This window comes from Rattus norvegicus, chromosome 6 (genome assembly GCF_021556685.1).
Source record: "Rattus norvegicus strain SHRSP/BbbUtx chromosome 6, alternate assembly SHRSP_T2T, whole genome shotgun sequence".
Classification (NCBI taxonomy): Eukaryota; Metazoa; Chordata; class Mammalia; order Rodentia; family Muridae; genus Rattus; species Rattus norvegicus.
The window spans coordinates 129252668-129268750 of NC_141539.1; the positions used below are offsets into that span (position 1 = coordinate 129252668).

At 43.2% G+C, this 16083-nt stretch overlaps 1 pseudogene; it reads left to right on the plus strand.

The window, feature by feature from the left end:
* The first annotated feature begins 2677 nt into the window (after nt 1–2677).
* LOC134479506 (serine protease inhibitor A3B-like) lies at nt 2678–5123 on the plus strand (annotated as a pseudogene).
* Nucleotides 5124–16083: the final 10960 nt, after the last annotated feature.

The window sequence follows — 16083 nt, forward strand, 5'->3', positions numbered from 1 at the left end:
AGGGAGCTGCCTGAAGCATTTGATGGGCATTTATTCCATAGGATCTAGGAGTCCAGAAAAACAGAGAGACAGCAGGCTCCAGAAATCCAATGAAAGATAGACAGTGATGAGTCAGCTACAAAATGCCACTTAAGCATGTAGGCGTCTAGAGAAGAGAGGACAAAGTAAGGGAATGCCTCAGTTATAGTTTCTATTGTTGTCATGAAACACCATGACCAATAAGCAAGTTGGGGAGGAAGGGGTTTCTGTATATTAAACAGTGTTTACCATTAAGGAGAATCAGGACAGAAAGCCAAACATGGCAGAAAGCAGGAGGAAGAAGCTGATGCAGCAGCTATGGAGGGATGCTGCTTACTGGCCTACTTCACATGGCTTGCTCTGCCTCCTTATTTATAAAAGCCCAGGACCATGAGCCAGAGATGATAGCACCCAAATGGGCTGAGCTCTCTAATTTAATATAATTAATAATATGTCCTATTTGCTTGCCTGGAACCAGACCTTGAATGGGCATTTGTCATTTAAGATTACATTTCCTCAACTTGGGCATAGTTTATGTTGAGTTGACATAAATCTAGTCAGCACAGAGGAGGAGAAAACCAGGTGGGAAGGCCAACTCTAAACAGGAAGGGTGAATATGGTGGGCAACAGCATTCTGCCAAACAAAGTCATCTTCCCTGAGAAGTGTATAAAAATGGCACTTCATTTCAGTTAGAGTCAAACATTAGCCAGGAAGCAGTGATGCATCAAAATGGACAATAACCTGGTTTTAAAAAATCTGGTTTCGTTTGTGTGTGTGTGTGTGTGTGTGTGTGTGTGTGTGTGTGTGTGTGTGTGTGTGTGTGTGTCAGTGTCTGTGTCTGTGTCTGTGTCAGTGTGCAGGAGAACAAGCAAAGTATCAGAGGAACAAACAGGTATTTCTTTGACAGCAGGTAGGCAGGTGTGAGCCGATTCAGGTTATCTAAATTGAAGCAGACTTAGGTGTCCCTTCCTGAAGTAGCAGAATTGTGGGGATGTTAGGGTGCCTCCTGGAAAACAGGAATGATCTACATTTTTGGCATGAAGTGACCCACTGTAAATCTTATTTTCCCCACCATATTGCTTCCTCTTAGAATATGTACTTCCAATATGGGGCAGCGACTTTGGAACTTAGAAGTTTTTACTGAGTCTCTAACAGCACTGTTGACACAAAACCCACAACTCTCATCCAAAAGGGAAAACGAGCCTTCATTCTGGAGCCATTTTGGGTGACAGCAGTCAGAGAACACAGATTTCCATTACATGAATTCCCTGTTCCTATGTGGAAGCAGTCTCATCGATACTTTACAGCTTTAAAAAAGAAAGTCCCAGGTGAAGGCAAGTTGAAAGGGCATGGGTGGATGCCTGAGAGGCAGCCTCGACAAGATGGGGGAAGCTCCTCTAGGCTCAAAACATCATGAGCTGCCATTAAGCATATGGGGTGCACCTAGTTGTCTGCTGAGGTAATCGTTTCTATTGTCACAGACATTGGTTCTAACACACAAGAAGCAAAACATGGATGTTCCATCAAACCAAAACTGTAACTGAACTGTCCAATATACCACAGTTCCCAAAATAATGATTCTGAGACATTATTTGTGAATAAAATGCCTAGGTCACAAGTTTTGTATCACTTCTGCTAGCTTGAAACCCCATTATCTCCTTTAAACTAGTCTAAGTTCTGCCACGAACCTGCTTACCTCTCCTTTTCCTGATCTGTCTCTTCAAAGTCCAGGCAGACTCTCTTCCTGAACCTGACTCAATCAGAGAGTTCCTCTCTCTACCGAAAGTCTCACCTCCTATTTCCTGCCTCAGCTAATAGTACCTCAGGTTTTGGTTGAAAAGGGATGGTTCTGTACATAGAGTAGGCAAGAGATTCTCTTTACAGGAAACTTAGCTATCAATAAGGTCTTAGACTTCAGGATGGACCCTCAAGACTCTGAGCTCCCCACTGAACAGAAATTCTTATCAGCCAGCCACTCTCTGCAGACACAGCCTCTTTTTGATTTCCTCCACTGCCAAGCACAGGCAGCTTCCCTTCAGTATTAGCCTTTCTGGCAGCAAGGAGGATAATATAGATGCAAGCAAAGGCCTGTGAACATTAAGTCATGTGTTTATTATTCTGTGAGTTTCCATAAATAGACCAAGGAACACAGACATAGATTTGTATCCTTTGTGAAGTGAGTTGGGAAGCCCGGAACAAGGTTAGCTACAGCTCTTCCTGGTGACAATTGGGTCAGTGCTGGTGTCCTGTCTTTTGCCTTGACTGCTCACCTTTTCCAGACTGACTTTTAACTATTACAGAAACAGAAGCCAAAGTGAGGGCTACCAGTTGGCCTCTAGTTTAGAACACTGTTAGTGGATTTCCCACCTCTTGGTGTTCTGCAATATAAAGCCTGTAGTCACCACAAATCATTCTGTCTGTCCTTCTCAAGTGTGAGCACAGAGCCCAGATGTCTTGATTAGCATTTTGTAACAGCAGGGAGGAGTCCCTGGAGATGAATGCACATTGTTTTGGTAGAGAAAAAAGCACACCAGAAAGACAGCAACGCTGCACTGGACTTACCTAACAAGGATACTGGAAGCTGGTATCAGGTCTTCAGGTAATCTACATCTATCTGGGGAAAGAGAGAGAAGTTTCCTCAAGGTTGTGTTACTGGCTATGGCTTGCAGTTTTGGTTTGGAGGAGGTGAGAAATTATTCTTAGGCAATGGGGGTTGAGTCAGGGGACATGTCTGTAATGTATAAAAACTTCACTCTCGTCTAGATCATCAAGGCTATAGAAGTTGCAGGTGCCATGGGCTATGCTTCTGGAAAGTAAGTGAAGGCTGTTCCTGTGACCCTCCACAGAGGAAGTACTGAGATCTTGCCTAGTCCAGATGTTGATATAAGAGCCAGGAAGGAACAGAATAATTAAAGAATTCGTCTGGGAGAAGGGGTCTTAGTGCTATGCTCACTTAACACAGGAGATTCTTTGGGGTCAGGGACCACAATTCCCTGCTAAATACATGGCAAAGAAGAAGGGATATAGGTGCACCTAGCAAGAAAAAGAAATCAACAGCTCAGCCATTCTCCTACACTCTTCCAGTCTCCTCTCCCCTCCATTTTCCTCTTGGATCCCTCATCCTATCCCTTCCTCCCTATTTTATTGTCATACCCCCTCTTCCTTGCACGTTCCCACTCCTCCTTCCCCCACAACACATCTGCCCTCTCTCTTCCCTGTCCTTCCTTGCTTTTCCATTTCTCTTCATCTACTTTGCCATTCAACTCTTGTACAGTGTGGACAAAGGGTACAAATGGGAGGCTATGTTTATCACAATCGCAAAAGTTCACGTGTGTTCTTTACTGAAGGGGAGTATAGATGAGTTAGCCCTCTGGGCATGCTCCACATCAATTACCAAATATTTGAAGAGCCAAACCATTTTCCTAATCATGTTAATGGGCCACACAACATACTGCATACAGATATTTGCTTGCCACCACAGAGCCACCCTGTCAGACAAATTGAGATCAGTTACAAGTATCAGGCACTTGAAAACCACTTCTTATTTTTCTAGTCTGGATGCCTTCCAATCCTGAGGCCATGTGGTACCCTGGTAAGGTTGAAAAAAACCTCTCCCTATTGGTCCTTCTAGTAGGTGTTCTCAGTGATGACAGGGCTTTGGCACTGAGCCAAATATATCCAGTGTTTTCACTCAATTAATCTCCTCACTCAAAGAAACATGCACTAGATTAAGGGATACAAAGTTCATCCAAGGTTCCTTCCTTCAGTATGGACTAGAGCTTCTTGATAATAGAGGGCACACACGCAAAGGAAGAGGGTTTCCTGAGTTCTAATGTGAGCTTATTCCAATCCCGAATGGGAGAAGGAATTATACATTAAGAATGCACAATGCTTGTTATCAAGCTCCAAGTATTTCTCTTCTTTCATTTGTGAGGCTGGAAAGACCCTCCCCATCTGGATGCCATTCATTTAAATGGAAAAATAGGCATCTGAAGCAGCACTTTCTCCATGGTAGGAGGGAACCAATGATATAATAATGCCATCTGATTCCCCAAAGTCTCAGGAGAACCTCTCTTTGGCAGTCAAAGAGCCATGGAGGCCAGCAGAGCAGGGCATAATGCCCACCAGGTGGGAGGACCAGGAGGTGGTCAAAGCCCCTGCTCATCCTCCCTGACTCAAAGGATGTTAATTTTTCATCCTCAAGAACAGAGAAGGTGGCCTTCATTGCAGTTTTGTGGAACATTAAGGCGGGTGTTTGCCCTGCTGTTCTCTGCTGCACAGATGGCACACTAGGAAAGCACCCTGAAGTCCAGAAGGACCAAGACAGTAAAAAACAATTAGACAGTGGAACACTGGCCTCCATCAACACTGACTTTGCCTTAAGTCTCTACAAACAGTTGGCTTTGAAGAATCCAGATACAAATATTGTCTTCTCTCCACTTAGCATCGCAACTTCCTTGGCCTCTTTGTCTCTGGGCACAAAGGGCAACACCTTACAGGAGATTCTAGAAGGTCTCAAGTTCAATCTCACAGAGACCCCTGAGGCAGACATCCTCAAGAACTATAGGGACCTCCTTCATAGGCTCAGCCAGCCAGGGGGCCAGGGACAGATCAGTAGAAGCAATGCCCTGTTTGTTGAAAAGCACCTGCAGTTCCTGAATGTGTTCAAGGAGAAGACAAGGTCTCTATACCTGACAGAGGTCTTCACAGCCAACTTCCAGGAGCCTTGTGAGGCAAGAAAGCTCATCAATGACTATATGAGGATACAGAGCCAGGGGGGAAATCAAGGAAATGGTCTCAGAGCTGGAGGAAAGGACATCAATGACGATGTTGAATTTCCTCCTCTTTACAGGTAAGAATTGTCGCGCCCGCCTCGTCCGGCAAGGAAGACGCAACACCATCGGATCCTTGTCAACAGCATTTATTGCAGGACACCCTCATTGCTGATACGGGGACCTCGAGCAGCAAAAGCGCTTGCCTTATATACACAACAGTATGCTAATAATCCTTCAGGGATTGGCAGGGCACGGGTCACCCCACTATCACCCCACTGTCATCCCACTATCACCCCACTGCTTGTCCTCCAGGGATTGGCAGAGAATGAATCACCTCACTAGCATGGTACCGCCCCTCATTAGCATATTACTGGCCAACTGACACCAGGTGCAAAACCTGCGCATGCGCAGTACCGTTGTTCACTGAACCTATAAAAATCTTCATTTTGATAATTAAAACAATTTAAAACAATTATTACTAATTATTATGATGGGTTTCCTTTTATCTGTGTTCACATACTAGAAGACATTCTTCTAGAGCTGGGTATCAGAGAAGTCTTTAACACATAGGCTGATCTGTCAGGTATCACAGGAGCCAAGAACATAAGAGTCCCTCAGGTAAGACATGAAACAGAAGGTCTTTAACTTTAGATCCTGAATTAAGCAGTGAAGGCCATGTGGGTGTGTAAGGATGCTCAATGAGTGAGAAAACCTGCATACCTGGGATCCCTCATGCCTAAGAGAGGTAAATCACAGCCCAGTTACTCCTTCTTGGAGTGTGTAGCCAGTTACTCTTTACCCCCAGGATTTGAACTCATGCATTAAACAATGCAGGGCTAGTGTCTATGCTTGGGTACCATCCTGTGCTGCGCTGCAGGGCTTCTCACAATTCCCCTAGAGCCACCCAAAATCTATTGCAGAGCCACCCATATCCCACTACAGGGCCACCCACAATCCACTGAAGGGCCTCAGATTCTTCGTTGCAGTGCTCAGCCATTACTACTTGACCAGCACACACAATAGTAGCAGTAAGGTAATAACAAGAGAACAATGGCAATTCTGATGAAAATCCTGAGAATAGGAGAGAAGATGCCCTTAGACCCTCATACCACATTTTTAGGTGTGCAGCCTGATGGTGCTTAGTGTGCTGCCCAGGGCCCACTCAGAGCCCTGGGCTAAAATCTGTACCACCAGGCCATGGTAGTCTGGAAATTTTAAGCCATGTCGGTGCAATGCTGATGAATATCACAATGATGTTGGAGCACAAAAAAGCTGAAATTTGTTGTAGAAATTATTTATTCCCAGCCACGTTTTCTACCCCACTTTAGCTATTTAAGTTCCTAGACGAAAGACCTACACAACCTTTATATTTACAATAAGCCTTAAACAGCACAATAATTTGGCAGTGGCCTAGCCTCTGCACTATTAGTTTCTACTTTCCTATGGAAACCCTGAGTTATTACTCACTATGTATCTTCTGGGCTGCTCTTAACTGCAATTGGCCAGCCCCCCGCCAAGTTCTCTCCTAACACATAGTGACTTCTCCTTCCTCTTCCTTCACTTCTTCCTCCTCATGGTTCTCCTCACAATCCATGCCTGTGAAGCCTACAACCCACCTATGTCTCTTCTTCCCATCTATTGGTTGTTGCCATCTTTATTTACCAATCAGAAATAATTTGGGGACAGAGTCATGTAGCATCTAAGTACCGTGTCTCTGGGACAGCCAGGTCTTGGGAGCTCACTACTCAGCATTCAAAGCACCGAATCCCAGCAATTCCCTTTTTAATCCAATGAAAAGCTATTTTTGTCCAGATGTAAATTGAACACAATATAATCATTATGAAAATTATAAGGTATGATATACAGTTACTTACACCATCTAGTCCATTACATTATTTACATTAATTATTTTGTCAACTATCCTATCTTAATAAACCTATAATTCTGTATGTCAACCATTTTTTATTTTAACTTGTATTATCATATGAAAACTATCCTTTTAAATCTAGAACACCTTCTTTAATGCTAAAGAACTTAGGTTCAATTGTGAGACTGTTACTAGTTCAATTCCATCAGAGATTTCAGAAGGAATATATATTTGAGTATGTAGGGATGTAGCTTCAAAATTTGAAAAATTGTTAGTGACTGTGTGGTCAGTCTCCGATATTCCTTAAGGGATTTAGAAGACAGCCAGTTTATATCTGCTTCATGCTGAATTGAGGCAAATAATTAAATCAAAATAAATTTAGCAGACATTATTTGTTGTCCAGGCTTTATGTTTGAGAAAGTTCAGAGGTTAACTGAAGTCCTGACTGAAACCATCTGAAAGGCTGGATGAACCGAGATCATTGGAAATAAGCAGCCCTTTCTGAAGCTTTTCTTTAATGAAGTCTCTGGAAACAGCATCTTCTTAGGCGTGATCAGGCACAGAGCTAGAACAGCAGGTCACTTCAGCATCCCTGAGGCTGAATATGAATATGAATATCAGGTCTGCCCTCTTGGTATTTCATTCTATGAAGACTTTTGTGTGGAATGTGCAAGGTGCACAGATCAGTTAAGGATGAAATTCTGCTCCTTGTTTGAACAAGAGAAATAAAAATGTCCCCCTATTAATTAGTTTGATTAATAACCAAGTCAAAAAGAATCTTCATTCATGCCATATGAAAGGATGACATGATGAATTTGAGGATTTTATAGCCAAAAGGATTTATCATCGTTGTATAGCTGAAGTTCTGGCTAGAGGTATTTTTAAGTCTCAGCCAGTTTCAGAGCTGTTCCCAAGTAGAGGGATTAGCAATTGTGGTACCTGTCCTGTTTGCTGTTTTTGATTTTTTGCTTCCTGTCTGCAGCCAAGACATTCAGAGAGTCTTCCTCTATCAAATATTATCCTTGGTAGTTTGTAAAGCATTTTAAGCTTTTTTTTTCTTTCTTGTTAAAACAAATACAGAGTGCATCTGTTTAGATCCTACCCAACGTCATCAAAAGTATAGACTGACTCAATTTAGCAGGCTCTTTTTATTTAGGCCTGATCTACTTTCTCTCTCACAGAGCATTTTTAAAACCATTAAAACCACTGAACCTATAAAAATCTTCATTTTGATAATTAAAACAATTATTACTAATTATTATGATGGGTTTCCTTTTATCTGTGTTCACGACTTAGTCTACTATATATTGAGATCAAAGCCTGGATTTACAAGGATGGATCTTCTGGAAGAGCAGACGGTGCTCTTAGCCACTGAGCCATCTCTCCAGCCCCATGAGGAAGACTCAGCAATGACCTCAGGCCTCCATACATCCACAAATGCACCTCCCAAACACACAAGGAAAAGCATAAAGGTGAAGACTATAAGAAAGATATGGGTAAGAAGCTTACTGAGAGGCACTCTTACAATAGTTTAAAGATTGATTATTTTTACTAGCATGTCTTGTACAAGAGGCTAAGTGGATTTATATATGCCATGTGTTTGCAGGTACCCAAATAAGCCGGAGAGCATTGGATCTCTAGGAACTAGAGTTCCAGGGCTTGTAAACTGTCTGTTGTGGGTGCAGAAGACAGAATCTCACAGAACAATAAATGCTCTTTCTCAACAGCTGAACCATCTCTCCTGCCCCACCTTGCAGTATTTTACAGAGGAAGTATACACCCTTCGTATGTCAGCATCACTGCTGGGGACAAGATAAGAGGTACACAGTAAAGAGCGGCATTGCAAACCTGACTCTGTACTCCAGCCCGTAAGTGATACTGGAAGGAAAACTTGTCCAGAGGAACCGGGAAGACCCTCACTGAAGCACTTGTCTGTTTGAGAATGCTCTCTTTCATTATGTAAGTTCCACTAGCATTCTGACCCTAGTGATCCTTTTGTGCTGCTTAGGAAGATAAATATTCTGAGCGATGGCAATTGAAAGAGCAAAGCCGGCCAGCACGCTGGGCAACCAGGAAGCACTCTAATGAGTTCTAGGCCCCAGTCCATTAGCAACAGTCCATGAGCTCCTAGAGCATTTAAACTAAAGCTCACTGGATGATCCACAATGAAATATTAAAAACTGTAAGTAACAGGTAGGTGTTGTGGATGCTTTCGCTTTCTGGAAAGCAGAGCAGGCACCATGATTCTTCAGTTATCACCAAACTCCTTCTTCCTCTTTCAAAGCAGGCTCTTGTAATGACCTGTGCTGCCCTCTACCTTCCTATGTAGCTGGACACAACCTTGAACTCCCAATCCTACTGCCTCTACCTCTCTCCCAAGTGCCGGGGTTACAGGAGGGCACCACCTCAGACCCAGCTGCTTTGTCATTTTTAAACTAAAGAAGAGTCAAATAACTCTTAAGGGCTGGAGAGAGGGCTCAGCGGTTGAGAGCACCGACTGCTCTTCCAGAAGTTCTGAGTTCGAATCCCAGCAACCACACGGTGGCTCACAAACATCTGTAATGGGATCCAATGCCCTCTTCTGGTGTGTCTGAAGAGAGCGACAATGTATTTATATATAATAAATAAATCTTTAAAAAAAAAGAACTACAAAAAAAGCCTGGATTTATTTATTCATCAACTTCAATTATTTCTCCCTTCTTTACCTAGAATATTTATAGCAATTTTTGTATTTTCCCCTTTGGAAATTAATATCTCTGTTAATAAATATACTTCTATCCCTCTCTCTTTATATACGTTAAGACTTTATATGTCTCTTGATTCTGAAACCATGGCGGTCGCTTCTCCTTCCTCTTTCTGCACTGCTTCTTCCTTGTGGTTCTCCTTGGACCACAAAACCAGGAATGTAACCCTAATTGTGTATCTTTTGCTCAGCCATTGGCTGTTGGCATCTTTATTCATCATTCAGAAATAAGTTGGGGACACTGTCACTTACCATCTAAGTGCAGACCCTGTCTTCCTCCGGAACAACCATGTCCTAGTGTCCTCCACAGTTAGCATTACAATAGATAACAATACTCAACAGAAACCTGCATGGCTGCCAGCTCATTGGCTGTTCCCTGTAGGGCTGATAAGAGGCTGCCTATGGGGAAATGTCTGGCATTACCTACCCCTGTTCTCCTGTTGTAATGGTTTGAGGGTGGCACAGATTCAGACACTGAGCAGACCGAAGGATGCCTCATCTCATGCCCTGAGCAGAGATTTGAAAACCCAGCTCATGGAAGGAACAAAAAATTTCACTAGCAGATAAAACCAGCCATCACTGCTTGCTCCAAGCCTCTCTCCTGCCCTCCCAGTCTCCACTGAGTGATGTCTTTCTCTCCCTACAGATGATCCACAATGCTGTACTGGGCATGGCTGAGACAGGCACAGAAGCAGAGGCCACTATGAGAGTCAAATATAACTTCAGGCCTGCAAAACTTAATGCTACATTTGTTAACATTGTCAGGAAATTCCTATACATGGTTTTAGAACCAAATTCTGTCTTTATCTCCCTTATGGGCAAGGTTATCAACCCTTTAGAAAACTAGAACTTCCCAAGTAGTGAGGCTTCTTTTAAAGTTAACAGATTCTGTCTCTCTGTGCTTTTTGGCTTCCATCCTCTGATAGGCTGTGGCATGTTTGCAATTAAACAGTGACTTTGACTGACTTCACTAGTCTCACATCACAGGGGCCTATGGATGGTCTGTGTCATGCTCCCAGTCCTCTGGGCAACACTAACTCCTATTACTGAGCCTGAACTCTGATTTTCTTCCTCTCTCCATGATTACTCCCCTTTGTATACCTCCACCAAAAGCCCGGAATCAACATTACATCCATTGCCCAGATATGCTCTGCTCATATCTGCCTTCCACTTCTGCAACCTTCGTGGAATATGCAAGCCTACAGGCCAATCCATATGCACAGCAGGCCAAAGCAAAGATGGGAACTTGCTTCCCTGAGTTTATTTGCAGCATCTGAAACCCTTTGTTACCAGTTTCTGCCTCACTCTTGCCCTACTACAGTCTGTCCCTCCCACTGACCCTTGCAGGGTCTGCTGACCCTCTCCACACTATTGGAGCTATCATTTCTGAGGTGCATGGGGCCTGATGCTCACACGAGCTTCTTTCCTGCTAGCATTCCTACACTTGATCTTAGCCAAAAGGCCGAGAAGCGATCCTGCTAGCATTCCTAATCAGAACCGAGTAGTTGCCTTTCTTTAAGTTCCCAGATGACCAAATTCAGAGGGAAGTTGGAAACCTCCACCTTCATCACCCAAAATGGAAGGATAAAAGCAAAGGATCAATAAATGTCTACCTGCCCAGAATGTGTCCAGACATTGTTGACTCATCCTCTATTGGCAAGGAGTTGGCTCTGGTGACAAGAGGAAATAAAGATTGTCATAGAATCTCTCAGATTCTGTGACCTACATGCTATTGTTACTCCCTTTAATGAATGACAAAACAGATGAACACAGAAGCTTCATCTTTTCCCCATGATACACAGCTAGTTATTGTGGTTTCTAAGTTCTCTGACTCCCAGAGACAAACTACACCAAGCAGGGTATCCCATCCTTGGGCATCACACTTGTGGTTGGAAGGTGGATGATGAATCAAGACTCTGAATGCTTCACAGAGAGGACCCACAAAGACCTGGGAACAGAAGGGGAGATATGTGCTGAGGTCAGCTGAGAAGGAGGAGGAGCAGGAGGAGGGGGAGGAAAGAAGGAGGAGGTAGACTGATGAACAGGGAGAAAATTTTGTTCAGAGCGAATTACAATGGAACCATTTCTCTGAAACCTTGATGACATTGGTTTTTGCAAAAGATCATCACAGACACTAGATGGCAAAGAGCCTTGCCCTGTGTGATCCCCCAATCACTCAGAGCTACAGGGACCTTTGCAGGGGTCAAGGGTCAATCACTGCCTTGAAAATGTAGCCATGGGTAGGTAAAGGGCAGAAAAAGGGGCAGGGCTGGGTGGTAGGAATTGCCATTGAAGGCAGTGTCAGTGAACCTCAGGGCACATCTTGAGAGAAGAGTGCATGGTGCAACTCAGGGGCTGAGCCACTCTAGTGCCTACATAGAGGAGGAGAGGAGGCCAAGGTGCATAAGTGTGGGGTACTGGGTTTCCATGGAGAATCCTGTGATCCTGGAAACACAGGCAGAAGCCTGCAGGCAGAGGGATAACTGTCCATTCAAGTTGAAACACACCTGATCCTCATGGCTCCTAAGAACACACAGTGACCGGTAGACCTGTGGTCAGCAGAGAATTACACACCCAGAATTTCTTCCTATTGTGTACTTAGACACCACACATATAACCTTAGGATTAGAGAAGAAAGGAGCAATCTATTGAAAGTACCCTAGTGTGTGCACATTGACAATGTGTCTAACTGTCAATCAAGGCCCTGATTGACATACAGAGTTTTCTAATGTTTGTCAGGAGCTATGGAGAGGAGAAAGTGTGGTGACTCATCAATGGGTATGCAATGTAATCTGTTGAACACCACATGCACCCCGTCATTTGTGACAGGATTAAGCAGTATTCTCCTTTCATTCTGCCTTCAGCCCAGCTGCCTAAGGAGCCTGGTGTTTAATGCTTCCTTTGAACTGGTTCTGGAACTTGTATCCAAAGTCTCACTTCACCTATTATAGGAGCCTAGGAACTAGGTATCACAGTTTATTTCTCCTCATTCCCTGAGGACTAGGCTTCTCAACCTCTTAGCAATCAAATATTGTCTACATGAAGAACCCTCTAAAGGGAGAGACCCAGTATACATTAGGGGTGGCAGACTGGAGGTGAAGATATATCCATAAAGTTGCAGTTTTCTAATCTCAACACTTGAGCACGTCATGCATGGCTTAGGGGTTTCTACATGCTGAACATTCCATTTTGGACAAAGTTAACACCAAGAAGTAGCTGTGTAATGGGGTGATATGAGGCTCTCAAAAACACCAGTGTCTAGTCCTTCCTTGCTTGCATCTGTCAGAGGGCTCACCAGGTATAATCATAGTCTGACAACTGATCATCTTGTGATGTTGTGCAAACTATATGACAAAGGTGCTTTCACATGCTCACACACAAACATCAATAGTCAGAGAATATCTACCATGGAGCACAACGGGAGCCATAGCAATAGGAATTACAGTAATAATAAGAACCATTGAGCTCCTGGCTTCTTTTCAACCCTTGTCCTTCCTCATTCTCTTCAGCCACATCAGAAAAGTAATTAAAAATACAAGCTGACACAGAGCATCTTCCTTCCAGATGATGCGTGGTTTGCCCAGCCTAGGAGTGCTAGTATCCAAGGTCTTCCTGTACAGAAGTAGAAATGGGGAGTGGTGCAGCATCTTTGGAGCGTTTGATGTAGCAATTGCACTGTAGACAGGTACTCAGAGGAGCAGGAAACAAGGACATGCAGGCAGTGCAGCCAGAGTCCACCATGCTTCTTCATAGTTGCAAAGGGCTGTGACTCATGTGTCCACCAACAGAGGAATGGCGGAGCAGAGATTGCTCACGCCACACAATATTACTGCATTAGACAAAGGAGAGATGTACCATTTCCTGCTGCCCTGTGTGTGAGCCTGCTAAAATGTTCACAGGGAGAGAGCCAGACACAGTAGTGCCTGTGTGATATGACACATAGACATGCGATATCCAGAACAGTGGGATTCATGTACATACAGAGCTTTCTAAATTTTGTCAGGAGCTATGGAGAGGAGAGGGTGAGGTGACTCATCAATGGGTATGCAATGTAATCTGTTAAGAAATGACTAGGGGTTGGGGATTTAGCTCAGTGGTAGAGCGCTTGCCTAGCAAGCGCAAGGCCCTGGGTTCGGTCCCCAGCTCCCAAAAAAAAAAAAAAGAAAAAGAAAAAGAAAAAAAAAAGAAAAAAGAAATGACTAAAGGAGTTTGAAGCTAGACACTGGAAAATCAAGTGGGTGGCTAGGCAAGTTGACTACACAAGGCTCAGGCAGGAATGATGCGTGAGACCTGAGTGATGTTCTTTGAGCTTTAAGGATGTGAAGGACTAGGAAGTAGGGGAAAGGGCTTGCAGCAGGGAAATCTTTTGTGAAGTATGGAGAGGTGGGGTGAGGACGCCAGGATCCACCCAGAGTCTGTGGGAGTGGGAGCAGAGCTCTTGTGTGTCACTTCCAGGCCTGCTGAGGAGGGCTTGGCTAGCTGCAATCCCTCCTTGCCAATTCCCTGGCTTTGTTCTTTCTCTGTGAGAAGAAATTGAAGTGTGTTTAATGTCATCTCATCCATCCCTTCTTTTGGGTCAAGGCGGAAATATCTGATAGTGAGTTTAAGGTGACTAGGGCAACCTAGTGAGACACTGGGTCAAAACAAAAAGTGAGAAGAGGGCTGTGCATATTGAAGTTCACATGCACGTTTACAAACACAAAGAAAAACATTAATCACCTGCTCAAGGATGACTCAGTGGTAGGGCGTTTTCTGACTGTGTGTCAGGCACTGAGTTCAAGTTCCAGTGTCCTCCCCAAAAGAAAAACACATCTTATGAGGATTGTGGACACAATTAGTGACATTTTTTACTGTTGTCTAGGGTCAATATTTTGGCTTAGCTGTCACTGTCAAAAAGCTTGAGGGATTTTGTTGTTTGAGGAAAGGGATGTGCATAGAAACCTAACCCACCCAGCTCCCTTCATATCTGACAGTTGTGCAACATTGTGAGATCCCAGAACTAAATGCCAGCATACTTCAAAATGTCTGCTTTTGTTACCTGAATGTATATGGTGAGGAAGAGGAAACGTTCTTGTTGCTTGTTTGCTTGAGACCCGATATCTCTGTGTAGCCCTTGCTGGCCTGGAACTTACTTTGTAGACCAGGCTGGTCTTTAACTCCAAGATGTGACTGCCTCTGTCTCTTGAAGACTGGAATTAAAGGTATGTGCCACCACTGCCAAGCTGGGAAAATTCTTATAAATCAAGAGCATGTAGATTTTACTTCAATACCTTACATAAAGAGGAGAGCAGTAGAGAGGTATGATATATAGATGTCTGTGTGTATGTGTTTATATACATACATATGTGGAAAACAACAAATGTACATATATGTAGATATATTGATATATCACACACATGTATAGTCAGGGTTATCTAGAGTCACAGAACTTATGGAATATCTCTATATATTAAAGGAAATTATTGGAATGACTTACAATCTGAAGTCCAGCTAACTTACAAGGAGCAGCTTTGGCTAGTAAGTCCAAGAATCCAGTAGATGCTCAGTCTCACAAGTCTAGGACTTCTGTATGAACAGAAATCCTGGTGTTCTGGCAAGAAAGTGCAAGCTGGAGAGGAAGAAGCACCGTCCTTCTTCAATTGTTTTTATGTAGACCTCCTGCCGAAGGTATGGCCCATATCAATGGTGTGTACCACCACATCTGGATTTGGAATTTACTCTGTCTCAGACTGGCCTTCAACTCAGAGATCTACATGCCTCTGTCTCCTGGGATTAAAGGCATGTGTACTACCTTAGCTGGGCCTAAGATTTTCATGGCCACTATTCCTCAAGATCTGGGTCAAAAACATGTGTCATCCCATGTCAAGATCGTTTGTCTTCCAGCTTCAAACTCTGGATCACAGGTGTGCCCTCCATTAATGAACTAGATGTTAGTTCATTCCAGATGTAGTCATGTTGACAACCAAGAGTAGCTACCACTGCATATATGTATATTTATAGATAATATATAACTACATATATATACATTTGTTTATATGTAGCTATGTGTATATATATAAACATATATATACATGTATAATAATATACACACATATTACATAAATATTTACATATGTGGATACACAATATATATTGTTTCCCTGCTGTGAAGAGACACAATGAACAAGGCAATTCTTGTTTTTAAAAAAGGGTATAGCTTACAGATTCAGAGTTTCAATTCATTACCATTATGACAGGAAGCATAGCAGCATGTAGGCAGATATGGCCCTGGAGGAACCGAGACTTCTACATGTTGATAGGAAGGCAGCCAGGAGGAGACTACCTTCACTGAACCAATACTGAGCATGAGAGGAGACCCCAAAACCCCGTCCACAGTGACACAAACCCTTCAAAATATATACATATATTGTTTTTATTTTTAACATATGATATGTGTATATATCATATGCAAATATTAGACATGATATATGTATTATATATTGAAAATTGATTAATCTGCTGAGGTTGTAAGGGTATTTGTGTTCTTTTAGTCTTGCACAATTTTTATTTGAACAAGGGAAATTTGGTCTTAATCTTGAGCAATTTGAATTGCAGCAAGAAGAAAGTAAAGGAAGAAATGAATAGAGGACCCTCAGAGCAAACCCACATGTTTCCCAGAGAAATAACTGAGGCTGCTGGG